At 42.5% G+C, this 27,884-nt stretch overlaps 2 protein-coding genes and 11 non-coding genes across 13 annotated transcripts in view; all 13 read left to right on the forward strand.

Annotated features, from left to right (window-relative positions):
- The window catches only part of LOC126567469 (cytochrome P450 6g1-like), a 243,540-nt gene that overhangs the window by 163,158 nt on the left and 52,498 nt on the right, over positions 1-27,884 (forward strand). The window lies entirely within an intron of this gene.
- The window catches only part of LOC126556500 (uncharacterized), a 518,397-nt gene that overhangs the window by 158,848 nt on the left and 331,665 nt on the right, over positions 1-27,884 (forward strand). The window lies entirely within an intron of this gene.
- On the forward strand, positions 3,179-3,250 carry Trnap-ugg (transfer RNA proline (anticodon UGG)). The gene has a single exon. It is a non-coding gene; the product is annotated as a tRNA-Pro (tRNA).
- On the forward strand, positions 3,395-3,466 carry Trnap-ugg (transfer RNA proline (anticodon UGG)). The gene has a single exon. It is a non-coding gene; the product is annotated as a tRNA-Pro (tRNA).
- On the forward strand, positions 3,616-3,687 carry Trnap-cgg (transfer RNA proline (anticodon CGG)). Its single transcript has one exon. It is a non-coding gene; the product is annotated as a tRNA-Pro (tRNA).
- Trnap-ugg (transfer RNA proline (anticodon UGG)) lies at positions 3,832-3,903 on the forward strand. Its single transcript has one exon. It is a non-coding gene; the product is annotated as a tRNA-Pro (tRNA).
- Positions 4,053-4,124, forward strand: Trnap-cgg (transfer RNA proline (anticodon CGG)). The gene has a single exon. It is a non-coding gene; the product is annotated as a tRNA-Pro (tRNA).
- Trnap-ugg (transfer RNA proline (anticodon UGG)) lies at positions 4,269-4,340 on the forward strand. The gene has a single exon. It is a non-coding gene; the product is annotated as a tRNA-Pro (tRNA).
- Positions 4,490-4,561, forward strand: Trnap-ugg (transfer RNA proline (anticodon UGG)). Its single transcript has one exon. It is a non-coding gene; the product is annotated as a tRNA-Pro (tRNA).
- Trnap-ugg (transfer RNA proline (anticodon UGG)) lies at positions 4,706-4,777 on the forward strand. Its single transcript has one exon. It is a non-coding gene; the product is annotated as a tRNA-Pro (tRNA).
- On the forward strand, positions 4,927-4,998 carry Trnap-ugg (transfer RNA proline (anticodon UGG)). The gene has a single exon. It is a non-coding gene; the product is annotated as a tRNA-Pro (tRNA).
- Positions 5,143-5,214, forward strand: Trnap-ugg (transfer RNA proline (anticodon UGG)). Its single transcript has one exon. It is a non-coding gene; the product is annotated as a tRNA-Pro (tRNA).
- Positions 5,359-5,430, forward strand: Trnap-cgg (transfer RNA proline (anticodon CGG)). The gene has a single exon. It is a non-coding gene; the product is annotated as a tRNA-Pro (tRNA).

Genomic DNA, 27,884 nt, shown 5'->3' on the forward strand with positions numbered 1-27,884 from the left:
TTGAATTATTTTTAACTGAAACGTTTTATTTAATTTATTACAATTCTTATTATTATTCTTTATTATCTTCTTATTTTTTGCTTAACGGCTTAGTAAGTCACTTCCGGCCATCGAATGACTTACTCGACTTGCCGATACTACGTAGTTGTATCGGGTTTTGATGATATTTGAACCCCGGTCCAGCCCTTTTGAACACAAATTGCTAACAAATTGCCGTCGCTAACACAAATTATTCTATTTCCTGAGTCTGGTCCTAGTAGTTGCCCACCACTTAAGGATCTACTAGGAGCTGAAGATGTTTATAGCATATTTATAGCAGAAGGGACGTCCATGGTTCCAGTTAAAGTCGCTGTGACGTCAGTTTTCTGTGTTGTAATGCCTTTAATTAAAAAAGTAAACATCACTAGTGCGATAAGATGGGAAAGAAGCATGATTCGCCCATGGTAGAACGATAGAACAGAGTTCTTGTGAACTTTCTTTGAATGGTTTATGTTTTACCTATTCTCATACTCATGCTTAATTCGGCATTAAAAATACTAACTAACAAACATATGCAAAAACATCGCAAACGAGGCAAACGAGGGCCATTTGGATAACTGGGCCTTTAGTACAATATATTTCGATTCTAATGTTGGGTCGTACTTGTCGTTGCTCTGAACATTCAACCAGAGAAAATGGTATTTTTATTGGTAATGGAGGTTTCTAATTGGTTTCTAAATGGTAATGGAGATGGTATTTCTAATTTCATGCTTTATAGTTGCAAAATTCCAATTGCAAATATACCTCAAAACAATTGTTCTGAATTTTTAAAATATCTTATTAAAAATGAAGGACAACACGGCATGATACCGTCATAATTAATTATAAGAATAAACTATTATAAATAGAGCTGTTTTCAATGTTTCAGATTTTGGCAAAAGTGTTTTTATCGGATCTATGTGGAGATATGTTTGTGTGATCTGGCTATAGCTTTATTACGTTTTTACACTTTGCCAAAACAAACCTCTTTTGAATATTAAAAAAATAATACTCCGTTTTATAAATAACTTTTGTAAATATTAAGCTTAATGCAGCAGCTTAATGGGACCGATTCACTAATTGATTGAAGTTGCCTTTACAGACACACTTTACCTTAAGATCTACTCAACCACTCGCGTCCGCGGTCCGGTTTGGCATAACGCTCAGCCAGGAAAAGGGGTACCACAGCCGAATTTGTAGATAATCTACCGGTTTTTACCCGTCTCTGCAACCTTCCGAGACACCCACATGCATCATGTATGTTGACGCTGTGTCGTTCGCTGTCCGCTGCGCTGTCTCCTCTCTTCCCAAAGCAACGAACCGCGCCGGACGCCCAGCTCTCAATTCTAGCCTGCCAGCCGGCCGTACGCGTTGATTAACACGACTGAAATGATCATATTAATTACTGGACCTGTTCGAGTGCGCAATCGCCACCAATCGCCAGTTCAGCCGGTTTGCGCCTTAAAGTCACGATCGCGGAAGCCTTTTTGCGCCGCCGGTCCGGTGCGAACTCGAACCGTAGATAAGTCACTCATGGAACAGGTCCAAGATTGCTGTTGGCCCGTGGTTAGTGCGTTGTTTGAGTGTGTTTTTTTAATACATCAAACCTCTACCGTCCTCACGCATCACCTCTTCTCAGGCTCACGCAAGCTATAGTCGTGAAACATAATATGTGTGGATGCTAGACATTTTCTTACTGTTGGCTAACGGTTTTCGGGGTATGATCAAGAGATTTGGAAGGTTGAAGGTGTCCACAACTGTTCTGACCATCTACAACTCAGCTGGTTGATGAATTGCTCGCTTGGATGGAGTACTCTAGAGGACATATACAAGCCATGCATCATTTCTGCAACATAGGACATAGGGAGATTAATTCTGCAGCCCAGGCTACACTGTTCCGAGAAAGCCTACCCTAGATGTGGGCCCATTCGAACAGCTGGACAATGCAAAGATCCGTTTTTGCGCCCATAGTTAATGGTCAGGGGGTTGGTTCGACTTGCTAGCGATCCACAGCGCGGCTTATGCAGCTGCGTTGTCAGGTCTATATAATTTTGCAACCATGTTTTCCCTTTCATTTGAACACAATACCTCAGATGTAGTGTCTAATTTGGTGGACCTATTTTTTTTTGTTGCGTCCAGGCTCTTGTTCTAATGTAGTGATCAAAACGCTGGCCCCAAGCCCAACTGGGATAGGAATTATGTTTACCTCATGGGAATAGAATTTCTGGTTTTTGCCATACCGGTTCGCTGACGTTATGCATATGGCGTAGCTCCAGCTGTAGCTCCAGCTCGGTGCGGTCCGAGGAGCTCTCCCGTAGCGTTGCGCTTGTAGCATTGGATCGCCGGACAAGCGCAAATCAAGCCTGCAGATTGAACCTTCGATTGAACCAATCGACTTGAAGGCAATGCTGCAACAACAGCGAACAGTGCGGGTAACCACTGGTGGCATGGATCACGGGCTCTGCGGTGCATAGGGCTATTTCCTGTCATTCGTGCAACATGCACCCGGTGGAGCCATTACGTTAGCAAAAAGCGAAAGTGTAACTGCATGTGCGTTTTAGGCTCAGCAATTTATGGGCCAGGTTTATTTATAACGCCCGCCTTTGCCACGCACTGCGCGCCGCATTGGCACCATGCTGGAATCGTTAATGGTTTTCCTGTTTCGTGTCACCGATTGAGTTGAAGTACTGTTTTTTTCTGCTTTAGATGCGATTTTAGGTGTGTTTCCTGCATAATCGAAAGCATAACATGATCCACGAACGATCGTATTATTTTACATATTTTTTTGAACGGTGGATTGCGAGCTATAGGAAAACATTCAGCTAAACTGTTCCTGAAATACTGTATCATTAGACCATTCTTACCTAATTCGCTACCTAAGCTACTATATAAAATGGCCGAAAAGGATATCACTGTAACATTACCACAATAAACAAAGGTTTGAAATGTTTACTTAGGTTACAAGAGCATGGATGCAAAGAGCATGCAAGTGCAATCCTGGTGAAATATTTAATATTTTATAGCTAGTAAAAGCTATCTTTTACAGTATCGTTCATGCCGTTCATAGGCTCGTCATTGTGATGCCACACTACGTTATCCAATGTGGTGTCAATCGTCTGTTGAGTGTCAGGGTTTGTGGGTGGTTTCCATAGTTTCTATAGGCTCAATGGTCTAGGGGTATGATTCTCGCTTTGGGTGCGAGAGGTCCCGGGTTCAAATCCCGGTTGAGCCCTCAGTATTTTATAGCAAAAGATGATATACAATTGTGCAACCTTTCATATCATGTTGGGCATCGAGTGGGGTAGAACTACTTTATTGTGAAGGAGTCATGTGACCGCTGTGTCTGTGCCTGGGTGAGGCTTCTATTGTTTCTGTAGGCTCAATGGTCTAGGGGTATGATTCTCGCTTTGGGTGCGAGAGGTCCCGGGTTCAAATCCCGGTTGAGCCCTCAGTATTTTATAGCAAAGGATGAGGTAATATTGTGCAACCTTTCATGTCATGTTGGGCATCGTGTATCGGGTGGTCAAACTACTTTATTGTGAAGGAGTCATGTGACTGCTGTGTCCGTGCTTTTGTGAGGCTTCTATTGTTTCTGTAGGCTCAATGGTCTAGGGGTATGATTCTCGCTTCGGGTGCGAGAGGTCCCGGGTTCAAATCCCGGTTGAGCCCTCAGTATTTTATAGCAAAAGATGATATACTATTGTGCAACCTTTCATATCATGTTGGGCATCGAGTGGGGTAGAACTACTTTATTGTGAAGGAGTCATGTGACCGCTGTGTCTGTGCCTGGGTGAGGCTTCTATTGTTTCTGTAGGCTCAATGGTCTAGGGGTATGATTCTCGCTTTGGGTGCGAGAGGTCCCGGGTTCAAATCCCGGTTGAGCCCTCAGTATTTTATAGCAAAGGATGAGGTAATATTGTGCAACCTTTCATGTCATGTTGGGCATCGTGTATCGGGTGGTCAAACTACTTTATTGTGAAGGAGTTATGTGACTGCTGTGTCCGTGCTTTTGTGAGGCTTCTATTGTTTCTGTAGGCTCAATGGTCTAGGGGTATGATTCTCGCTTCGGGTGCGAGAGGTCCCGGGTTCAAATCCCGGTTGAGCCCTCAGTATTTTATAGCAAAAGATGATATACTATTGTGCAACCTTTCATATCATGTTGGGCATCGAGTGGGGTGGAACTACTTTATTGTGAAGGAGTCATGTGACCGCTGTGTCTGTGCCTGTGTGAGGCTTCTATTGTTTCTGTAGGCTCAATGGTCTAGGGGTATGATTCTCGCTTTGGGTGCGAGAGGTCCCGGGTTCAAATCCCGGTTGAGCCCTCAGTATTTTATAGCAAAGGATGAGGTACTATTGTGCAACCTTTCATGTCATGTTGGGCATCGTGTATCGGGTGGTCAAACTACTTTATTGTTAAGGAGTCATGTGACCGCTGTGTCTGTGCCTGTTTGAGGCTTCTATTGTTTCTGTAGGCTCAATGGTCTAGGGGTATGATTCTCGCTTTGGGTGCGAGAGGTCCCGGGTTCAAATCCCGGTTGAGCCCTCAGTATTTTATAGCAAAAGATGATATACTATTGTGCAACCTTTCATGTCATGTTGGGCATCGTGTGGGGTCGAACTATTTTATTGTTAAGGAGTCATGTGACCGTTGTGTCTGTGCCTGTTTGAGGCTTCTATTGTTTCTGTAGGCTCAATGGTCTAGGGGTATGATTCTCGCTTTGGGTGCGAGAGGTCCCGGGTTCAAATCCCGGTTGAGCCCTCAGTATTTTATAGCAAAAGATGATATACTATTGTGCAACCTTTCATATCATGTTGGGCATCGTGTATCGGGTGGTCAAACTACTTTATTGTGAAGGAGTCATGTGACTGCTGTGTCCGTGCTTTTGTGAGGCTTCTATTGTTTCTGTAGGCTCAATGGTCTAGGGGTATGATTCTCGCTTTGGGTGCGAGAGGTCCCGGGTTCAAATCCCGGTTGAGCCCTCAGTATTTTATAGCAAAAGATGATATACTATTGTGCAACCTTTCATGTCATGTTGGGCATCGTGTGGGGTCGAACTACTTTATTGTGAAGGAGTCATGTGACCGCTGTGTCTGTGCCTGTGTGAGGCTTCTATTGTTTCTGTAGGCTCAATGGTCTAGGGGTATGATTCTCGCTTTGGGTGCGAGAGGTCCCGGGCTCAAATCCCGGTTGAGCCCTCAGTATTTTATAGCAAAAGATGATATACTATTGTGCAACCTTTCATATCATGTTGGGCATCGAGTGGGGTAGAACTACTTTATTGTGAAGGAGTCATGTGACCACTGTGTCCGTGCTTTTGTGAGGCTTCTATTGTTTCTGTAGGCTCAATGGTCTAGGGGTATGATTCTCGCTTCGGGTGCGAGAGGTCCCGGGTTCAAATCCCGGTTGAGCCCTTGGTATTTTTTAGCAAAGGACGAGATATTATTGTGCAATATTTCATGTCATGTTGGGCATTGTGAGGTCACACTTCTATACACTACTCGATGGTATCTTGGGGTATGATTCTCAACATAAGTCCATAAAATAAGATATTGATGGTGACTGGCTAGTGTATTAGTCTTCAGGTCTTTAGCGTAATGGGAAAAGCGGCAAAAACCAGTTAGTTTTCTTCCTTAAAGCAAAAAGCATTGTCACGTAAAGCAATTCGAAAATAAAAACTTGACGCATAACAACGCTTCGTTGTGGAAAAATGTTCAGGTTTTTCCAGCCCACAATGTCAGCATCTCTCGCGCGTCGCCACACGGAAACTGCCAACGATCGTTTGAGGGGGGAAAAAGCATACCCATCGTTCCATCTTCCCGGTGATCGCCTGTTGGTTGGGGTCTCCTGAACTGCCGGTCAGGGCGGCAAATATGTTCCTCCATGAGCTGTCAACGTAGTCTTCTGTTTGAGTCTGTCATTCATGAAACAAGCCGTCGAAGAACGCGTCTCGTTTGTCGCATTTATATGTGCTCGATGCGTCGTGTTGGTTTGTGTGTGTGTGTGTTTTTTTTTTGCTCGCTCATATTTTCACCGCAGAACCTGGCCGCTTGTGTCGCGGCAGGAGAGCGGTTGTATTTATTTTCCATCTTCTGCTGCGAAAGGTTTGACGATGGGCAGGAGTAGTTTGCTTGGTAGCGTTTCGTTCCATGCGTTTTTTTTTTCGTGGTGTGTGCGAAGAACGCTAAAGAATGTGTATTTATGGGTTGGGTAAAGCTGTTCTCCTGAAAATAAACAGAAGATGAAGAGAGTTCCTAACGAGTTCCGTCTTTCGCCGCAGCGTACCGAGCTAATGGCAGAGCTGTTTTGAAAGGTTCTTTCTGTTTGAGCAAATGTTTCGTTAAAGTGTCGGTGGAAATATTACCACCAATGCACTGTGCTTGAGATGGGAAAGGAATTGTGTGGTAATACACGTTTGGGTAAAAAAGTGGAAACATTTTAATAGTGCGTTGTTAATTTTTTTCATTCACTTTTGTTCCTTTTCTGTAAAGGTCTTCTCTGAGTACTTGCTTTTTATGGCATAAGTTGGATTTTTTTATAGCATTCCTCGTACTCTCTTATATGATTCAGATCCTAAATTTTTATTCAAGCTATAAGATGAGCCTCATATACTCACAGCCTTTTAACTTGGTTTTTGAAGAATCTTGCGCCGCAAATCTTATAATCATTGGAAACTCCTTTTCAGTCCTTCTGCCTTAATTAGAAATCAACAAAATAAAGTATCATGCAAGAGGACATCGTTTCACAGAATAGCAGATGAAAATGCTAGTAGCCCCGAGGAATCCCGCCAGCGACGAGAGAATGCATAAATAATTATGATTAATCAAGGCCTTGCTGAATATCTGCTACAGCAACAAAGGAACCAACCATAATTTCGGTCCCGAAAAGGGTTTCCAACACGAACCTACATAAACGACGAAGTAAAGCAAACTGCACACATCCTGTGTCGAATGATTGTTCCCAACACAAATGACCATCATTGCAGTTTGTAGCAGAGTCATTAAGATTCAGAGAAAAAATGGTTCCTTGCCAGGGAGATCCATGGGCCTGTCAATATTGTTAAGAAACAGTTCAAGCAAATCAAATAACGTTTTGAAGCAGAGTCTTCAAAATAAAGAGAGTCTTTGGAGCTCTCTGATCCGATCTTCAATTGACGAATTAATCAAGCGTACAACCCGTGCAAATGAATAAGGAATCAACGTACGCGCTAGTTTGGTGGATGAATGATTGCAGCAGTTGGAAGGCTGTGTACTTGGGCCGACTAACCCGAAAGATGCGACACTAAACCCCTACGTTGTACAACCCGGCGGTAGACGGCTGGTGTTAAATAAAGATCAATTTATTTTAAATTCGTACCATCATCGTTACGCTTTCTGCAAGGAAGTTGCTGTGCGGAGATGCAGTTTGTCACGGCAGCGCGTTAACTCCCTGCGCTCCGTTATGGGGTTAGAGGGAAACGAGTCCTGCCTTTCGAAGGGACTTACCCCTCACTTTAAACCCATTTCTCGACCCAAAGACACCCCCACTGGGTCACATGAACGATCTGCGTTCTGGTCGTTTGGAGGTAATCAAAGTCCGACCACAGCCCCCCCGTGCACCGGGTGATCCACATTCGCTCGACAAAACGCTCGACCCGGCGATTCTACGCATGCATCGTACACAGAACGCACCCTCGAGCGGCGAATGACTAAATTAGCCCCCATCAGGTCCCGAAGATCGTGGTTTATTCGTTTGCTTCTTCGGACCAATTTAGACTAATTTAAAAATATGAAACAATAATAGCGCTAACTGTCTGTGGCTATTCGATCTGTTTCGCTGCTTGCCATTTTTGTGCGTTTTTTTTACTATGGCGTCTCTCGGAAACGCTTGGGAAGTTTGTCGCTCCGTTTTGTGTGTCTTTGCACTTGTCACAAAGACTGAATGATTGAGAGAAGATCGTGTCGACCAGTTTATGAAGCTTGTATTCTGTGGATTTTAATTATACTCAATAGGGCAACCGACTGGCGTTTGGATTGATTTTTGATCGTTGTTCTTGCTTGAATATTTTTTCTGTATTGGGCGCCGAGATACAAATCAGCTGTTTGCTTCATTAGCACCGCTATTTCCGGTGCTTTGGGTTTTGTGTGCTCGATAATTGATTATGTTGGATGGAAAGCTTTTTTGCACGTGCATGATGTATTTTTCGGCCCATTTGAGGTATTTATTATGCTGCGAGAAACTGTTTTTTGCTCTTGTTGTTTTGTTGGAGCGATCATTACTGAAGACTGTTGGTATGATCAGTCAGTTCTGGCATAATTATTCTTCAAAATGTATAAATTCTCTAAATTCTAACTGTGAGGACCCAATTGCCTCGACAACAGCTCAAAGAAAAACATATTTCTGATTGATTTGTGGCAGGACATAAGATCCGTCAGGTCATGAATTTCCCTTAGGAATTCAGGAATTGTTCCCTTGTACATGTAAATTATGCTACATATTTTAAGAAGTATTAATTAACGTTAAGATATGTCCCGAACGTTACCAGTTCGTAGGTTTATAGACTTATTGATTTAAACAGATTGACCAGACATGGCGACACAAATCTTAATCTAAAGTTAACGCAAAAGCCTAGTTGAAATAATAGCAATTCAAATCTAAATGGTCCGGGCCACGGGAAATTTCTGACTGTTCATGTGAATACTTATGACTATCTGAAATTCTCATTTTGAAATCTCCCGTGGCCCGCAGCCTTAAGGCTGGTGTCATTGCTCGGTGGCTAGTTGCAAGGGAAATGTGTGCGATTTGATGTTTGACGTTCGACCTCATCTGTCAAATTCCATACATTTCCCTTGCAACTAGTGGAATGCCACCGAGCAATGACACCAGCCTAAGAGCCATCGCCGTCATGGGGTCATTTTAGTTATATGCACGTCTTCGTAGGTGAGTTCTAAGTGCTTTGTACTTATGGAACATTCTCACCCATGAGAAGTTTAGACATAAGGACATGAGGGTGCATTGGACATCATCACGTTTTTTAGCAAGTTTGTCTAACCTTATAACAGACAAGGAGGATGAAACGAGAGACGAGAAGCTACAATACGCTAGCTTCTCTTCTAATAGAGTCGAAAAAAAAACAACCACTGATTGTTGTAGGCTCAAGCAGTTGGAAACGCTCTGAACAGGACGAAACTTCTATCGCGTAGCGTATAGTAATCATTGAGCCCCAGTAAGAACCAGTGTAAAGTCGTTGATGTAATGAGAACAGCAGTGCGCCAAGATTTCTGTCCTGTGAAACGCCAGAGGAACCCTCAAATTTCCATCTGAGTCCATCTGATTTCATCAGATCGGAGATTTCCAATCCGTCAGAGAATCTCAAAAACCTTGACATAAGACGTCAAGTAAGTTATACTGCGGTATAAGGATTTCCAGACAGTGGAAACAGTACATTGTGCGCCAAATGCTCAGCTAAATGCTCGAGAACAGTTTTATCCTCTGGTTTGATTTTGTTTTCTAAGCAGCTCTCCAACAGCAATAGAGGTGAATTTATTTCATTCTGATTGTTATGGGTGTTAAAGGTACAGCAACACGTAACCGCAGTCAGTATGGCTCCTCCGACCATTCTTGCTAATGCTGTGCGCCTCAGCATGGACCGTAATACGCATCAGACAACCGGGTAAATGTCCAATTGAAAGTAAACGACACCTTATACATATTCGAGCAGAATTCGAACAGTTAACGTCACGGTGCGGTACAGTTGTAACTTGTCTGCAATGTAGAATTGGAGATGAACATTCCCATTCATGTGTCCCGCAGTTTTTTTTTTTTTTTCGATGAGCATTACTGATCGTAGGTAGGGATAGACAAATGAATATGCTGAATACGTGAGAAGACAAACACATCGCACCGCACCTCAAACGACCAGCGTTTCCAGCTGTGTTCTAATCCTCTGTCGGCCGGATCTGAGTTCATCTGGAGTCCGGAGTTCGGAGTGAATTAATTCCAAACGGGGCAAGCTGCGTCCAAGAACACCGATCGTGAGCAATAAGCTGAAATTGTTTTCCCTCCTCCCGCTCGGGGACGACGCCGCTCTCTGCATGTATAAGTGATAATTTACAAACTGTATGTTTTACTATTAATGTTTTGTGGCGATTGGCGAACGCTGTACGTAAAGCAAAACAAACATGGTCGTCTAGAATGCAGCACGATGTTAAGAAACAACCATCCCGGCCTGTACCACGATCTCTCACGAGCCAGAGCGCCTCGCGCGTCACATGAATAATGATGGGTTTGAAGAGCGTCCCGAAGACACATTTGCGTGGAAATGTAAAACTGACAAGCCTAATCGCCGGATGATCGCCGCTCGCAACTGTCAAAGTTCGAAGCACGTGGACGTGCCGGGCATCGGATGTCAAAAGCCGAGCAAAACATAATCCAGGCTGCGTGTGTGTTAATTTTCGGTGCGGTTGGAGAAGCGGGAAGGTGTGTCAGTGTTGGGACTGACCTCGAACATTAGATTTGGGTGTCATACGCGTGGCAGCCTCGTGCGTACACCCCGCAATCCGAGGCTCCTTGGTCCGGGGGGCTTTGCTCCGGTATCTATTTGATTCGACACACACACCGTTCCGCCGTCTATCTGATGGCGTTCCTTTGGGCGTTCGAAAGGTCGTGGCTGACTGGTTGGTGTCGTTTGGGTGTTGGAGGGTCTCACAGTGTTTGGACAAGTTGACGGTTGTTTCGTTTCTTCTAGGTTTTTTTTCTTCTTTTGCGCGAAAAAAAACTTGTTCAAACATTACCCAAACGTCGTCGAACGATGCGATCGGGTCTGTATCGGTTCGAGTTTGGTTAAGGCTCAGGGTCTCTTCAGCATGGGGTGAAGAAGATTGAGCAAGAAAAGAAGAAAAAAACAACCTTCCATAACAGACCCAACAGATGATTGTGGTGTCCTGGGACGCAAATTGTGCAAACATTAGGCCGGCATCACCGCAACGAATGCATAATATATGTATTGCAGAGTTAATAAACTGCCGTATCGATCGTTCGCATTACCGGGCGAAGTATGGGGCGAAAACATGTTTGTGGCTCGCGTTGTCCTTTGGTCGCGTACAGGACAGGAAGTGTGTCGTCGTCATCGTGGGTCGACTATCGGTTTCGGAAAGCTGTATGGAATGGGCAAGAACTACGAAAGATGTTGGTCTGTTTGCTTAGGTGTTTTTTTCTATATGTTTAAATTCGTACGTTTGAACCACCACCACAGCTCGTAAACAAAAAGCTGTGTTACTATTTGGCAATGTATGGAAGATACGCAAGAGTATAGGGACACAACATACACTGCAGGAAAAAAAACAAACTCGTCGAAGGCCAACATGAGAATATTTATCGTTATGAGCGAGTTGTTTGAAAACTTTGATTTCATAACAAACATTCTATATTTAGTTGGATAAGATTTACATACACAATAGTTGAACATAATTTTGGAAATTAGGCAACCATTTCGCAAGGCATTTTGTCTTCGACAAGCTAGTTGACAGAAAACTAGAGTAAGAAATCTAAAATTAAGTTATCTACAAGAAAACATTGGCTTGCAAATTGCAAGTGCCTCTGTTAATAGCCTGTTTGCGATGATCGAAGCTGGGACTGTATAAAACTTTTATACGTCTTTTTTAATACATACGTCTCTAACTAAAATTGATGACACCCCCTTAGCCGCGTTTGGTGGATTTTTGGCCTCAGCAAGGTTTTTGACCCTGTATGTGTGGAAGGACAACGTAGGAGCCGCGTAGGAGCAATGACGAACTCTACAAGCTGTACGATGAAATCATTATCGTACAAGGGAATAGACTCGCCAGGTTACGGTGAAGCAGGTCATGTCATTAGAATGACGCTGGACGACACAGCCCGTAAAGTCTTTTAGGTCGTCCACATGAACATCTGGCAGCGACACCGTAAAAAATATCTGTGTTTGAGGAGAAGATGGTCAGAAAGATTTTTGGCCTCGTTGGGGGATAATGAAGAAACCGCCACAATGATGAGCCCTACGAGCTGTACGATGATCTAATCATTGTGCAACGTATAAAAATCGCTAAGCTACGCTGAGCACATCATGTCATGCGAATGACACCGGAAGACCTAGTCTGTCGAATTTGTTTAGGTCTTCCACTTTGGCGGAGGAGGCTTGGTAGGCCCAAACAGGAATGAATGATAGAATGATGTGCCAACTGCATGGATTTTTGGTCTTTTCGCTGGATAATGGATTCTCTTGTGATGGATGGATTCGAACCCCTGGCCCTGCCGTATAAATACCGGTGCCACCGGGCCTCCCCTAATCCTCTAATAGATGCTTCCCTTCAAAATTGTTACTTGCTTGGAATAGAGTCCTGGAATATTATAACTTTTTAATAGAAAATGCGTTCAAGATAATAAGTTACAATGTTATTCTGATCTTGAAGCTTAATTTCATCCGTTTTCGTCAAATAATACTGATTTTCTTCACGAAGGATTATTGAGTGTTATCTGAGCAGCTCTAGATTGATATGTCGACTGTTATGAATATTCTTAGCTCCTGACCAACCAAAGTGGTTACCATTTTGTACGATGTTATTCGCAAGTCACCAGAAACGATGATTATAGTGACAAGTCAGATTGGTTCAACTCCAGCTGCTGGTCGATGCCTTCACAAATGGCACCAGATGTATTGCGTATTGCGTATTGCGGAGTATTGCGTTGTGAGATAAATTCCACGCGTGTTTCTGAATTCTTGTTTAAATGAATAGATGAAAATAGCATAATTGCTTTACCGCTAAATTGATCATAATGTTTTTCTAGTAGTTTATAGTCTAAACATAATCAACTTTCCAACTTTTCCAAAAGTGCCCAAAGAACCTCAAGGTTCGTTATTATTTGTTATTCTTGTATCGGAATAAAAAAAAATCCGTAATGGTTTCAAAGTCAACTATCACTGTTACGAAATAAAATATATTTTACCGCTTTAAATGACGATTAACACCGAGAAGTACAATCTTGAAACCGAAAGACCTAAGACTTTCCACTGTACACCGTATAGACCGCTTATCATCAAGCAAGAGAATCCGCACCATAGTTTCAACCCAATTTAACATTTTCGATTCCCATGCATACAATAAATAAATAATATTTATAACACTCCTGACCAACCAGCCAAAAGCAACAGCAGTTTGTCCGACACGGGCTGGTTTGTGCAAGTGTCGTCTCACCTCGCCGTCAATAATTAGAGCGTGACCACAAAAACCGCAGTTGTGCGCGCGGCATTCGTTCGCTTTCACTTTCACCTCTCTTCCCAATTCAGTGAGCATTTCGTTTTTTATTTAAACACATTTTTTATGACCTTTTCGTAACGCTTTTCGTTTGCAGATTTGACCTGCAACCGGTAGTTTTGCACAGCATTTCCATTGTTTTACATGTTGGTGGTTTTCTTTTTTATGTCTCTTTGAGAGAAAGAGGGAGAGAGAGAGAGACACAATTGCATTCATCTAGCGAGATGTAAAATCAAGATGAATCGATGCATTTTGACGCCGACCGGTGGAGTGCAACGTGCAAAAAGTGCAAATTTTGGCGAAAGATCTATGTAAATAGAGACGGTTTTGCTAGAAGAAAAAAGTTTTTAGTTAAATAAATTTAATGGAAATTTTTAAAAATAACTCTTAAGTATGTGTTTCAGGTGGCGAGGCCCATTGTTTAGACGTGAACTTGCATAATGATGGGATAAACTTGTTAAAAGAGTCCGCGTGCTCGCGAGCTTAGATCGAAGATAAGCAGCTGGCGGCTCGAGTTGAAGTTCCTCTCAGTGGACTATTTAAAGTGCACTTGCTACACTTTTCCGGCGTGATTTAATGAGCAGTTGGCGCGCATTTCTCGTTTGCATTCGAAACCAAGTGACACACAATGGTGTTGTGCAATGGGTACTCGTCAGGCGGGCGCGATAGAGAAAAGCTCATGCCCATGGTCAGAAGAAAGCTTCAAAGTCGTTGATCATTACAGCTTCACATGGTCCGAGGTGTTAAAAGCAAACAATGGTCGCATTTATCCGTAAACGCTGAGGTGCGTTGATTTTCCTTTCGATTCGGTAGCGCTCACTGACGGCTCGCTGGTAGGCAGACGCCACACCGGCCCAACAAAACAAACCTCCGAAAAAATGAAAAAAAAAAAAAAACGAGCCGAAGAAAGAAAACAGGCTACCCCCTGATTCCGATCTGGCGGCAAGCGGTTTGCGAAGCCACTAAAGCACTATGAAATAACGCGGAGGAAAAGGCCGTTTGCTTGAAAGTCCACCCGCCTCCATTACGTCACGGACGGCACGCGGATCACGACCATTACAGTAAGCGTATGAGGTGTGTGTGTGTGTCCATGTGCCCGTGAGGGGGTGGAAGCAATGAAGGAGGGGAAATATTTTACCGAACGCTGGTAATGTAACGTACGTATGGGGTTTGAAAAAAAACATTGCACGGCTACCAATTGCTGGTCCACGGCAATGCTTCTTCCCAGAGTGCAGTGAGCAAACGGAGTGCCTATGATGGCGTAATCCGTGCACCGTGACGACTCACACACAGCCGGACTGGTCAGTAGTGAAGGCAGAAGTTGCCTTATTTTTCTCGCTCCTTTGGGGTCAGTCTAGTGTGTGATTGCGTGCGTGAGATTTCGGTGGAAAACGGCATAGCCGGTTGCAGGATGGATCCGCTTGATCGGTAGTAGTTAGCTCACTGTAATGTAATTCGTCACGGCTTAAGTCCATGTTTGGGGTGGGAAGGGATGGAGTTAACTGAACTAGTTTGGGTCTCCATTCATCATCCACACATGTCAACATGTCGCTTGAATGGAACCGGAGAGTTAAAGTCACACGTTGCAGTGAGGTTATGTTTTTTTGTTGTTGCTGAAAACACTTAGTTAAGTCACATAACCTTTAGATGACTCGTAACAAAAATTAAAAGAGTAGAACGTAGTTACCGAAAATCAAAGTTTCGCTAATTAAATGAATTTGAAAAACTATGTAAATATTTATCTTTTTTTCTTATGCGTGTAAATTATAAAAAATAGTATGGCATTTACAACCTATAAAAAAGGTAAATAAAAAATGTAAATTCCTGAAAATAAATAATTTTGAATTTTAAGACTGTTCAAGTATCAAGTATTCAAGTATTTTATAAAAAATAACAGTCACTAATTAATTGAAACAGATTGGCTTCCCTTAAAAATTGAAATAAATATCTTTTCAATAGTTTGTCTGTAAAGTCTATACTTTACAGTATGCAAGATACTGTAAAGTATAGATGACAAATTCGTTCTGTACCTATTAGGTTCGTTCCGTTCCTTCAATGGAAAGATCGATCGATGAAGTAGGTTTTTGCACCTACATTTTATTGTCCATTAGAACGTACAAAAGTACAATCTAAGGCCTTTTTCCTGGATAAAAATGCATAATATTACTACGGAAACAACACGCAACGCAAAATTGCTGAGAATTAAACATTGGGGGAGCATGCAGTCCTCTCTAGAGAAAAGGCTGTCATCAATCCGCGGCATTGCATTATAGATGGGAAATGGCAGAGACTGTGGCTTGTTTCATTTTTGGTTATAGTAGGTTTAAAGAACCTACTAGGTTAGTTCTATTCCTTTCAAAAAAAAAAAAAAGGAAATAATTCCGTTCCGTTCCGATGGCAAAATTATACTTTCCCATCACGGGGACACTTTGATGACTTTAGCCTGAAAATCAGGAAAAGCCTCGAAACTTCAAAACACATAGACCCCAATACAATGAAGAGTGGTTTAAGATCCATTTAAGATATTCGAATAATTTACCTTAATTTGTTAATTTTAAATATAGTACTTTGTCCGAAAAGTAAGGTGACATTGGATGTCAAATTTCGCGCGCCAAGTTTTTGACAGTTCTGCCACGTTTTACCCGGCTAGGAGTGACAATTCGTTTTATGGAGTTGCGCCAAGTGTTTTTGTCCAAGTTTGTAGAGTAGCGCGGATGCATCAAAATTTGTTTGCGCTATGAAATAAACGCTGCGGAAACATTGCGGATGTTAGAAAAAGCCTTCGGGGAAGAATCTATGCCGAATAAAAATGTGTACAAATGGTACAGTGATTGCAAGAATGGCCGTAAGATCGTAGAAGACGAGGACCGTCCTACGGAGACTATCCACCTCGACCGACGACGCCCACGTCATTCAAATCAAAGATTTGGTGGTCAACAATAGTCGGTTGACGATACGAGACCTTTCGGAAAGTGTCGGAATATCCAAAGCCTTGGTCAACAGTTGGTCAACAGACAACAGCTGGTTTTTGCACCACAAAAATGTGCCCTCCGATATTGTTCCACAATCGTCGTATTCGCCAGGTTTGGCACCAACCGACTTCAGGCTGTTTAGCAAGCTAAAGAGGCCGCTTCGGAGACACTGCTATGACACTATCGAGGAGATAGAAGCCGCAGCGACGGAGGAACTAAAGGACATGCCAGCATTCGCGTTTTCCACCTGCTTCGAGGAGTGGGAGAAGAAGTGAAAGATATGCATTGCATCGGAAGGGGATTACTTTGAAGGTGCTGATCTTCATTTGGCCTAATAAAAAAAAAAAAAACATTCAAGAAAAAAAAACGCGGTCACTTTATTTTTCGGTCACAGTAGTAATTCTAGTTTCTGTGGGTGAATAGGGATAAACAAGTGTTTTTTTATATTTTAAAAATTGTAATAGTCAACATCGGTCGGTGCAGTTGGGATTTGAACCTACCATGTCAAGACCGACGTCGCTATTGCCGATGCCACAAAACTTTCCCCAATCATTTCTGCTTATTTTTTAATATTGATTTGTTTCATTCATTTCAATCAACTTTAATGTTACAATGTTTTTCAATCAGGGTAAATTTTCAGATTCTTTAATTAAAAGAGTAATTGCGGAGATATCTTTTGTTTTTTTAAATCTAATTTTTTATGTTTTTTTAAAAATAATGTACAACATTGGCTTGATCTTTGTTCTACATTTTTAGCATTTTTCTTTAAAAACTTTAAAGTATATAGGTTTTTAAGCATCGGTTTTTTTATTATTGTTATCAATTATTGTCTATCTTTTTCAATCATATTTGTTTATTTATTTATTTATTTATTTATTTATTTATTTATTTTTATTTATATCATATTATTACGGTTTTCCGCCGTACTGTAAATAATTTTGTTTGTTATTATTTTTATTCCATCTTATATTTTTTCTATTCTAGAATAAGTACAGATTTTTTTTTAAATCATAGTAACTCATATTTATGTTTTTTGATTTATTATTTCATCCTTCTACCATCCCATTCATCCCATACGAATAGGATCTTTCAAGTACTTCTCTATTTATTTTTGTTTCGTATTCTTTTTTTTTCCTTTCAAACTCCTTTCGCAATTCCCGTACAAGAGCTTTAATTAAGTGGAAGCTCCGTTTTGGACAGCGCATCAAACCTAACAGGCTGCACCATCGCCATCGTAGCTTTATGGACGCGTGATGAATAATGCCTCAATTAACCAATCAATCAAATTCATGTTGTTGCGATGACTCCACCGCTGTTCGCACAGCTTCAAGCTTGGCAAAACATCACACGCCACGGTGCTTGAAATTACGCTCCCCATTGATACACGAAACGCCGTGGTGGGATTTTTAGGGATGTTTACTCACCTTCAGCACGACACTACGGCCGATGAGTCATGGAGGATTAGTTGTTCTATTGCAAGGTGCTTTTCGAGTTGCGTTAGATGCTTCGCAAAATGTGTGTTCCACCGTGGCTGAGTGGATCCATTCCACCGACGAGAGCAGGGCACTACAATTAAGCAGAAACAGAATTGCCACATTGCCGTGTTTAGCTACCGATCGTTGTAATTACAAGGGAAAATTTGACCACCAAAAAAAAAAAGAAAAAAAGGAAAGCGAAAGTTGTACAGCAGGAAATTGTGTTCCAAGTTGCGCGTTGGCGTTTTGAAGGGGCTGCTCTCGGTGGAAACACAAATGCGCAATCGGCATTACTCGTAAACTGGTGCCCTTTTTTTGTGTTTTTGTTGTTGTTATGAAATCGGTTTAATAAACAACGATCGACGGTGTGATTGTGGCAGTTGCATAGGGCGACTCGCTGTAGAACACGTAGTTTAACAAGGAAGCACTGTAAAAGCGTTTGTAAACAGGCCATAAATAGAGCTTCATGACTGTGCGGAAGGGATGATAAGAATTATCTCACGTTTATAGGTAGTGCGACAAACATTGAGTATAAGGAAATAGAAGAGTGATGATATTGTTGTCCTTTGCTTTATAGCGTGTTTGATGTTTTCTTGGGCGACTTTAAAACGTAAAAAAGCATTCCTTTGCAACAATTTAGCTATTTTCGTAACGTCTTTATTGGATATTATTAATTAAGCAATGTTTAACCTACTCTTCATATATTTTTAAATTATATTCTTTATTTCTATTCTTCTATTTTAGACGAATCGTTGAACATAATATCGCGTCTATAAGCCATTTCAAAGGTAAGTACAACAAAATTTATCCTGGAAAAATTTATGGTACTGGAATATTCGAAAACTACAGCTCAACTTCCATTGGAGAGCCTGAAAATTCTCCCAAACTAATCAGTACTATGTCAATATCGCCAGTGCTGCTACTGCGCCGAAGTATTCTCATGGTTGCTCAACAGTTAGTAATTTCATAAATAAATTTAGCAAATCGCAACCAGACTAACTCACTGCACTCTTTCGCTCGTAAAACAATCAACTACTAGCAGAATCTTCTGTTCAAAGTCTTACAAGACATAGTAGAACTGGCAATCAAAATGGTTCACCCTTGCTTCTAAGAAGGAAAGTCATGAGAAACAGATAATAGAATTTGAGGCACAAATGACTTTAAAAACAATACGTTGCTAGCACCGTTTTGTTCCTATTTGCACGTGATGAGCAACTTCAAAACAGTTGTGATAATTGGGCTTCAAATTTTAGTACAAGCCTCATCGAATTAAACTTGCAAATATTGAAGGTAAACTGTCACCTGATGAGTGACGCCATTAGGAGAACGAATATTTGGATACTTTATTACTGAAAGCTATCGACAAACATTTAACATTGACACGACAAATACTTCACATATTTTATTCAAAAGCATGGAAATTTAGAAAAAAATATCTTTTTTTCGTTTATTTAACAGACTTTGAGTCTCTGAGACTTCATTCGCCTCTGTATAAGAACGGGTTTATACCAATACAAGAATTTTTCGGATGTGGCTTTTCTATGATTGAAAATTATTGCTTAAATTTGTCTTTATAAATTGCTGATACCTTAAAATCTAATAAGGCAGTTCTGATGTAGTTTGTCAGGTGGTAAGATTGTCGCGTGATCAGTGTCTAGTTGACAGCTATGTTGTGTATTCATGGCAATCGGTGAGGATGGGGCGGACAGTGATGACAACGCCAGAGAAGCTGCAGATTGGTAGACTGGATTTGTTGAGGATGTAGGCATGGGTCAGTCGTGTATATCCTATTCAAAGGAGGGATAGGACTCGTTGGCGATGGCTGGGATCGGTATCTCCCCATGAAGCGGTGTTGTACTTCTTGGGGCGGAGTTTGTTGCTGAGGTCTAGGTTTGTTCCAGGTGGTGTTCCAGTGTTGGGACATTATGGTGCTGTTAAAGTGGATGGCATCGCAGCGGGAAAGGGTGTTGAGTACTGCTGTTGGACGAAGATGACCTCTATTGGCCAGACGGACAGCTTTCTCGTTACCGTTGCAATTTCGAAATGACGAAATGACAAAATCCGAAATGAGTCCAGAAGAAAACGATTGTCGGGAACGCAGTTATGGAGCCTAGGAGCTAAATGGGACGGATTTTGGAAGTGCCGTCTTGCAGGGAGACTGAACACTCGCTTGATACGAATACTTACTTACTAATTTACTTACTTATCAGGCGCTACATCCGCTTTGCAGTCTTTGCCTGCCGCAGCAGAATCCGGAACCTCTCACGGTCCCGCAACGTCGTCCGCCAATCCGTTATCCTAGCCTTGATGGTAAATAATTCCACGCCATCCTCCCACCTCAATCTGGGCCTACCACGCCTCGTCTCTGGACGGCCTAAAAGGACTTTCTGAGCTGGGTCGTCCGGTGTAATGCGTATAATATGGCCAGCCCATCGGAGCCTGGCGAGCCTAATTCGCTGCACGACGGTGAGGTTGTCATACAGTTTGTTCAGCTCGTCGTTGTAGCGGCTCCTCCATTGTCATTCCACACATAAGGGGTCGAACGCGGCTAAGAGGGCTTCGTCTGTTTTGGACAGGGTCTATGTCTCAGAGGCGTACGTGAGTACTGGGACTATAAAGGTACGATACAGGCTGGCAGCCAGCATCCTAGCGCGCATTTCTGTCTCTATGCTGTTTTCGGTGCTGACTTTTGACCCAAGATAGGTGAAGTTTTGGACGACTTCAAATTTGCAATCACCTATCTGTACACATCACCTCCAAGTAGTTCCGGATTTCTTAGTTCGCTTGATACGAATGGACATTTTTATTACACTCACTTTTGACACAACAACTGTCACAACTGACGATGATCATATGGTGCGATCCATGTGAATATTCCACCTCAATAAAAGCCATGGATATCACTCTGCCATGCTTTCAATATAAATTATTCCTCTGTATTAGGCGGGAAAAGTTGAGTAAGATTTATTATAAGCTGTTGAAACCTGACAGTATGATATCAGTTAATATTTCAGTTCAATGACAGCTTCTTCCTTGGTCTAATGAGCTGCCCATGACATACCAACCATACAGTGGTTTGCCAGACTTAATGCATCCGGATGTTTGGTCCTCGTTACTGTCAACGATATCAAGCTATTCTAAATTAGCAAAGGACTCCCTCAAGTCTATATAACCCTATATCTTTCTATTGTACTGTTAAAGTTTCCCTTGTTGCAAAAATGTTTCAGTGCCATCTGCTGGATCAACTTTTTGCTCGAATCCAAAGATTTGACATTGTGAGATTGTAGGACACATCTGTATTAAGCTCTCGCTTACCGTTTTCTGCCTTCTTGACAGTTTTTTTATGATTCTCGTTTGAGCGACCATCTGTATTGACTGTCAAAATGTTTGATCACAGTCTGAAGCACCGTACTGTAGAGCGAGTTCGACGGCCTCATCATCGACATCGGCTTTGTTAAAATGTCCCTGAAAACACGGTGGCTAACTATTTTTATCTGCGCGTTGTACGCGTGCCTCTCAACCCTTGCACACGCACAAAAGCGACACTAACCACGATCAAACGGTCCACGATCTCGCCACAATCTCTCGACTTCACAAAGAGTTGATAGACGGCGGTGTGTTTACTGCGTGTATCCAGTGCGTAGCGCACGTTGGGATTTCCGTGATTTCACAGTGTGCGTCCACGTTCACGCTTGCTTCAATGGCGTCTCACAGTATCGCGGTAACACGGGTCTTCGGGCCCGGGCGGTTACTGATTGACCTTAACGCACTCTTCCGCATTTTGCCGGCATGGGGCTCGAATGTTTGCCGTAGAGCGGACACTGGAAGTGATGTCCAGCGGTCCAATATGCCAACCGGTCTTCGCATCCGCAACGTAGAACAGACGCCGGCTGGTTGGAATAAATATCGTTCATTATTTATCGCTGCAGAGCAGTATCATTCCACGAAATTTATTCCACACTTGACCGGCTCGGCTGACTAGATGGCGTAGAGCCACATGGAGTGTTTGTGTATTTACAGGGTGAGGCTTGCGTGTGTATAAGGGCATAAACCCGCCCGACTCGGTGGCTTGAGATCCGTGGATGGAGCATCTGCCTCACCTGATGCAGGGGACCATGCATCGGATCGGTTGTTTGGGCCGAGATTTGCTGCCTGTCATCGACGTACCTACGTACACTTCGGACTCTACGTACACGTTTGAATGGCACACTCTATGAGCTTAGTTGTGAAGTGCTGAAGCCACTAGCCGACGAGGCACGGTCCACGGCAGAGCAATAGAAAGGGCGCTTATAAGAACCCTCGAGACACTGTTTTTTTTTTTTTTTTTGGAAAACAGAACCAGGAAACGAGGCACAACCTGACGAAAACGGCCAGTGCCGGCGGAGCCGATTACAAAAGCCACAGAACCGGTTCCACGGAGGCTGTACTGGAAACGGTGGAGTCCGTTCTCACTCACCGGACGGGCAGATGAAGTTTTCGGCAAAGATGAAGATAATTATTTCGAAGAAGACCAACGGAACGGAGTCGAGCGCAAACTACACCGTGGATGGTTCATTTTTGGCAGATATGTTTCAGATGCGGTTTTTTGTGAACCTTCCCAAATCTTCGGTGTTCTCTTTGGCCTGTGTTGCTCAGTGTTTTGGTTGTAGTGCTATCGTAAGATTTGGGCGAAAAGGAGCATATTTAGCTTGGAGCTCGTTTCAGCACCGAGTGGCGAGCAAGTTGAAGGTCATGCTGGTGGATAGAACATCCCGGCATAGAATGGAGCTATATTACGGAGGCAGTCAGAAAACGATGCAAGCCTCCACAATTACAGGGTTTGATTGGGATATGGCGTAGAGTGAGACTTGAGAATCAAGGCATGGAAGATTCGATTGAATCGATTACGATTATTACGTCGCGCTTGCCACAATGATAAATCGTACGAAAAAACTGCAGGCGTGCGGATTTTTTTTTTTGTGGCAAGATCATAACCGTAGCTCCCAGATTCTGGGGAAGATTTTTGGCAACAAAATCGATTAAAGATCGTCGTAAACCACAGTACTGAAGGAGAATTTGTGCACAAGAAGATTGCAAACTTCATGATCAGTATAGTAAGAATTGCATATCTCCACGACCAACCTGAGGATGATTCGCACAGAATCCTAAAGATCTGGCATAATTTTGCTCACCCTAGTACGCAATCACATTTCTAGTTTAATATCCAAGCCAAGCGCTTCCAATTTAGCGATAAAAAAACCCCAACATTTCGCACTCATCAGCCATACGGCGTGCTTTACCGTACAAGGCAGTGGTAGGGTTTTGGACGACGGAAGACGTACGCCCGGTGTCGTGACTATTCAATTAGGGGGTGATAAAAAGAAGGAAATCGCATGTCTGCCGAATGAGTTCCTCATTTCATGGCCCATATGGTTTTGGGGAGCTCCGCGAACTGCCAGAAGCAGTAGGCAGTTCATCACCTGAGGGCCGGTAGGTTGCCACAGTAACATGAGCTCTGTGCGGGGAGGTATTACTTCAGCCAGCACGTCTACAAAGCCGGTTCGTTAAGCCGCTGGTGGGAGAGAAAACGTTGTCTAGGCTCGGGTTTTTGCGAACCGATCCGACGCGGAGGTTATTCAAGCTGCCATAATGGCGAATGATTTATGGTATCAGGGTTTATTGTTGTACATCCTTGTCTGCTGTTTAGCCCGCGCACACCATCCATCCCTGCCGTCAGAAGCGCCGGCGGAAATAAACGTTTAGGTACTTGAAGCGAAGAGTTGCTTTTTTTGTTAGAATCCATGTTCTTCTAATTAGATTCTGCCGAAATAGTCACTTTACTTGTTCCTTTTTGCTTCGAACCGTTTCGTTTAGGGTTGAACAAGTGCCGATACAGCCGTTTGGTGGCAATTTTGTAGCCTATTCAAATGCTTTTTTATTACACCTGAGAAATTGTTTCCGGTGTTGTTAGCGCCTTTACATTAATTGTTTGAATATATTAAAACGTCTAAATTATCTCATTTTAATTGAAGGCTACACCGATCAGTTCGTTGTCATACTGTTTTTAATTTAAATGAAACCATTGCGATCATACATTTTAGTTAAATTTCCAATTAGGAACACAACGTAATGGCATAAATAAAATAACCATAACCATTTCTACTGCGATAAAAGCTTTTCCAGCTTCAAAACATGAACATTAAATATTGACATAATTTAAACGAAAAAATCATAATAAGGATACGCAACAAATCCGAAACGCGACTCGTAACTCATAATTTCGCCTCGCCTTGAAACGAAACATTGTCGACAACCGTTACGTTGCCCAACACGCGTTTCCCATAAAACCAACTCGTTAAAATATATGTTTTACGCACATTTTATGATCATCCCCCTCATGCTCATTAGCTTGTAGATTCCAAAATCTCCGATTACACCCAACGGGCGCAGCGGCTGCACGTATCGATCGTGACCTACACACGATCGATCCCTTTTGCGTTGCCCGGGAAAAGTCATCAAACCGTTGGGGCGATGGATGTTGATGTTACGAATTACGAATGCTGCACAAGGGCTGCCGACTGTCGCTAACAAGCAAGCGCTATAAAACTCATCACGAAATTGTAATCGTCTGTCGTCGGGGACGATCTAGTGTTCTTCCCCCTCCCCACAAAACGGGCCGGGGCGTTGCGAGCCCTTTTATTGAATCGGCCTGTTAGCGGTGCGTTTAGCAGGGTTAATACTATCTGACTCGGTCTCGATTGTTGGTGTGCGGTATGATGGCAGATGTGATGGCGAACGTGAATGCTCGTCGGCGCGGCTATGGCGCAAGTGTAATGGTTTGATAATAAGCGTACTTTATGTCCTAAGGATCACCTTGGTTGGTAAGTTTATACGTTGCATGAATAAAGGTGTGAGATGTTACTGGTGTTTTTAAATCGTCACGTATTTAAAAACACCAGTAAAAACACCACATGTTGTATTTTGTTCCTGAATATAGTTGTATTACTAGATATTTTGGACGTATGACTAAAACTGTAAGATCATCAACGATCAACGAAGTCCTTGTCGCATACCACATACAAATTGTCAAGATAGGTTGCCAAAAACGGAAGATTTGAATTATGACAGCCTTTTGAGTGTTCTTTTGAAAAAAAAAACTTAACGAAAGGCAAACTTACAAGTAAACTGTCAAGAATTTGTATTCTCTAATACAAACGGAGACTCGTATTTGTCAAACTGTTTTCCATCACTTACTCGAAATGGAAAGGCGTCAAACTCACTCAGTCCTGTGTGTTTCCAGTTCGTTTACTTAAGCAGTTCCAATCAAAATGTAATTATTTTACTTCAGAAAGGCTCCTCCTGAAAAAAAGGACGGGAAAATATGTCGTCGGGCATCCTGCTGCTCATTTGGCTCCATTTCTGATGAAATGTATTTGGGCAAAACCGTTTCATCCAAAATATTTAAACACTTGGTAAATGCCTCCGAGAAAGTTGTTTAAACAATTACATTTTCAAATTCTTTCCCAGGTTCAATTTTGGTAACTCCCCTCCACAAGAAACCGCAGCGTAGCAGCCAGCATTGCTTTTGGCGTGATTCCTTTTGCTCTTACAGGCGACTTTGGCTCAATCTTATTATCTAGGATCGATTAAAATTTCCTCCGATACACGAAAATTTTTCCTCAATCTGAAAAGAACAACCTCGAAAACATATCGTAAAGGTTTTACACAAAAGTTTTACAGGTTAAACTCACGCTTGATTAGTATGTTCCAAAGGATCGCTCACATGATTTGAAAAAAAAAAAACCATTTTGATATCCTAAATATCAGCTTCAATAGAACAGAACAGTTGTATACACTTTTGGTTTTGTTTTTGTTAGGTTCATCACTGTGACAGATTGATTTTGAAGATTTAACGAAAAAAATGCTTGACGAAACTTGTCTGTCACAAGAACGGGTTCATAATGCAAATTTATCTTCCGTTTGTAGCACAAGCTTGAGACTTTTCCGTTTGTAAGAGATAATCAGGCCTAATCAGTTTTCGCAACCTGATGGTGTTGTTAGCTTTATGTTTGGGCTTTTTGCTTGCACCTTAACCTTAAGAATTAAGGTACATTGGCCACCTACAACCTGCAGTAGTTTGGGGGTCTGCAGTAGTTGCAGTCTTCAAAAGTCTACAGTAGATCTACAGGAACTGTCTTTTTCTTCTTGGCTTAACGGCCTTCTGAGGTCACGCTTGCCATCGTACTCAAGACTTCCCGATACCACGCAGTTGGATAGTCAATCCTCACTACGCGGAAACGGTTCATGTGGGATTTAAACCTCGGTCCTGTCGTTTCAAGATCGGCGCCGCTGTCGCCTATACCACTAGGACACCCCAAAGTCGGTACTGTCTACTGCTGAAAATCTGGATCAGCTTTAATATTGTTGTTAGATAAGTCACCATGGACACCTCAGTATTTATTTGTTCTTTTAGTGTTCAGTTGCTCGAATTATTTCGGATGATTGGATCGGATGTTCGGTAACTTCCAGAAATGGAGCATTCGAATTCTTATTAGTTCTTCTATAAAACGGCATCAGAACTTGAAAATCCGCTTCAGAGCGAACCTGGACATTCCATAGCACATTTCAAGCGAAACTGTTTTTCAAAAGAAGAAAGAATGAGTAAGCTGAGTACAATTTTATCCTTCGATTTACTCTTCTTGAATTACATCAGATGTAATGAAAAATCAATTATCTCTTGGATGTAAATAACCGAACAAATGCGTATATAAATTAACGATTAAACCCACTCACGTGGCCAAGCCAGTCTCTTAGAACCCGGATAATGAATTCCCAGATTAGTCTGGAGTATCTGCCTATATATCAAGCTGTTTACACAAATCGTCGCGGTTGCCAAGCTGTGTGGGGAAAGTACTTTTCCATCCCAGTCACGATAACAGCGCTGATGATCACCGGCAACTCCAATCGTACCGTTTGGAGGAAGATGAAAAACCGTCTGTTCCGTCGCAAATTGTTTGTACTTGTACAACCTCCAACCTCGTTTGATTTAACCCTCCCGAGTTGAGGGCTCTGTAGCCACAAATGCATACCCTGAACCGGTTCTCGCTAGTGATTCATAACCCGCAAATGGCATCGTTAATTAGCGTACCACGCGAAAGGGAAACCGATGCGTCCGGATGGAATGGTGTGCGAGCTGTGGTGGTGAAGGGTTTTTGCGGCTAGATAGAACCCCGACCGTCGTGTAACGTTGCCGGTGTCACTCTGGTTTATCGTCGCCTATTTACCATTCGTGACCTCCGCCGGGCGCTAGGTTGGGGATTCTCTGGAACAATATGCCAGCGATCGCTCACAGCGACAACTTACTCTACCCGCACGCACCCGGCTTTCTCGGCCACGGAACTCCCGGTGCTCGAACTCCCGGTGGGCGGGTTTAGCAAAGCGGTGTTCCGATGATGTAAAAGTACACTCTGTGTCTCGCCCATCTCTTGGAGCTGTACGCAAGTACACGGAGATCATAAATCTTGCCACTATCCCTCAGTGACACTCGCTCTTTTTCGCTCGCGCTAGCGAAGGTAGGCACTTCAGGCGATGCGCGGTGATGGTAGATGTTGTAGTGTGCTTGATTTCACAGAATTAGTGGCAATTTGCATCTGATTTATTCACACTTACTGCGGTAATCGAATCAATTATTTTGTTGATGCCTTTGTAACTTTACGGACTACCCTTTATCCCAGTATTGATGCACTTAATGGCAGAAGATTTAGAGCTTGAGATTGAGAAATCTACATTAAAATTAGATAAAATATTTATCAGGAATGTCGAAGCCCACATGACATTTTATTATAGTTATTTTTATTTTATACCACTTTAGTTTCTTGCTCGAACGTTCATGATAAAATCCCTCATCATAAATTCACGAACACTTTATCAACACAGAACACCTGAACCCCTTTGCCACCCACTTCACTTGATCGATTGCTCATCAATACATCATGCGGGTATTGCTTTTTCATAACTGCGGTAAAAATATGTATAAGTTTCGCATGAAAACCATCCGCCTGCAACATTGTTGCGCAATTTGGTAGCCACCGCTGCGTGAACAATGCCGCCCCGGACAGGGCAGTGAGCGTATCCGTGGGCCGTGCGTAAATCGATCGAAACCCAACGCGCTTAC

This window comes from Anopheles maculipalpis, chromosome 2RL (genome assembly GCF_943734695.1).
Source record: "Anopheles maculipalpis chromosome 2RL, idAnoMacuDA_375_x, whole genome shotgun sequence".
Classification (NCBI taxonomy): Eukaryota; Metazoa; Arthropoda; class Insecta; order Diptera; family Culicidae; genus Anopheles; species Anopheles maculipalpis.